The sequence below is a fragment of the Cebus imitator genome, unplaced genomic scaffold (genome assembly GCF_001604975.1).
Source record: "Cebus imitator isolate Cc_AM_T3 unplaced genomic scaffold, Cebus_imitator-1.0 Scaffold563, whole genome shotgun sequence".
Classification (NCBI taxonomy): domain Eukaryota; kingdom Metazoa; phylum Chordata; class Mammalia; order Primates; family Cebidae; genus Cebus; species Cebus imitator.
This window is the reverse complement of record NW_016107878.1, coordinates 1,333,458-1,335,192: the sequence shown is the minus strand read 5'-3', so window position 1 is coordinate 1,335,192 and position 1,735 is coordinate 1,333,458.

Genomic DNA, 1,735 nt, shown 5'->3' with positions numbered 1-1,735 from the left:
GGAAGAGGAGGAGGAGGAGGAGGAGGGGGAGGAGGAGGAGGAGGAGGAGGGGCTGATCTTTCTGTCTCTGTCTCTGTCTCGACGAAAAATCCTCATGTAAGTGGACTTGTGCGGTTGAAACCCATGTTGTTCAAGGATCAGCTACATATACATATATGTATACTGTGTGTGTAGAGATTCTATATATACGTGTGTGTCTATAGAGAGAGAGATTCAAATATATATGTAGATTAAAAAATGTTAGACGTAAATGCTTATATGATACCCGTGAATGGTGCTTAGGCGGACACAGCAGAATCGAGAGAGCTCTGACCACACAGCCCCTGAACGCCCTGTCTCTGATTGAGTCATGATTGGCTCTGATTGGGTCGTGTGCCCGTCTGGGAGCTGACTTTGTATTACAGGAATGTGACGCCCTGATGGCCTCCTTCAGGGCGCAGAGGGAGAGTGAGCTCCACACAACCTGATGGAGAGGAGGAGCATGGGCTGTTGGCCAGGTGACCAGGGCCATTGCCAGAAGCCAGAGGACGCTTCATGCGCAAGTGAAACAGATCTCCATTGAGTGACGGCTGCCATTTGTGAAGGGATTGTTCCCTTCTTTTGAGAAGTATCTGTTCCTATAGTTTGCCTATTCTTATGTTGAGTCGAAGGAGTACTTTATATAGGCTGGACATTAGTCCATGGTCAGATAAATATTTTGTGAATATTTTCTCCCAGTCTGTGACTTTCTCTTTTCTTTCTTTTTCTTCCTCTCTCTTTCTTTTCTTTTCTTTCCTTCTTTCTCTCTCCTTCCTTCCTTCCTCCTCCTCTTTCTTTCTTTTTCTTTCTTATGTTTCATTTATTTTATTTTCTTTCCTTTCTCCTTCCTTTCTTTCGCCCTTCCTTCTTTCCTTTCTTTTTTCTTCCTTCCTTCCTTCCTTTCTCTCTCTCTCTCTCTCTCTTTCTTTCTTCTTTCTTTCTCTTTCTTTCTCTCAGACTGGGCCTCACTATGTTGCCCAGGCTGGTCTTGAACTCCTGAGCTCGAGTGATCCTCCCACCTCAGCCTCCCAAAGTACTAGGATGACAAATTTGAGCCACTGCACCCAACCTACGTTTATATGCTTAACAGTGTCTTTTGATTTAATGAACAGGGTTTGTCCACTCATCCACCTGCCTGTCTATTCAGCAAATCCCGTTGAGAACTTCCCTCGGGTACTGGGGGACAAAAACCATCTCGACCTCTGTGCACATGAACTTCCCAGTGAGGGTGCAGAAAATGGTAATCGCCAAATAGATAAAATAACTACGGATGTGCTGTGTACTGGCTTGGACGGGAGGAAAACGAAGTAGGCTGGGGCTGGGAAATGCTCCCTTTGGCCTTTGGTTGGTCTTCTGAAAATACTTGCTACCCTCTGCCCAAGATTCAGAAAAACCTACGTCTCCCCATGACACTGAAACTTCCTAGGAGGCAGGGAGTGCTTTGAAACCTCCCCACGGGCGACCCCCACTTCCCTTCCTGGGTTGCTCCAGGGCCTGCTGTCCATCTCGTTCCTGATTTTGTGGGTCAATTCTCGGTACGTCCTAAAGTCATTGAATGGAGTTGTCTTTGGCCCCTGTTCACTTGAGGGTGGGATGCAGGGGCCAAAGAGGAAGAAAACACAGTGTCCAGGCATGGACTCGGCTGTAACGGAGACTGGGCAAATGCTCACCTTTGACCCTTTGAGTTCTCAGCATGGCAAGGACCTTGAACGCTGGA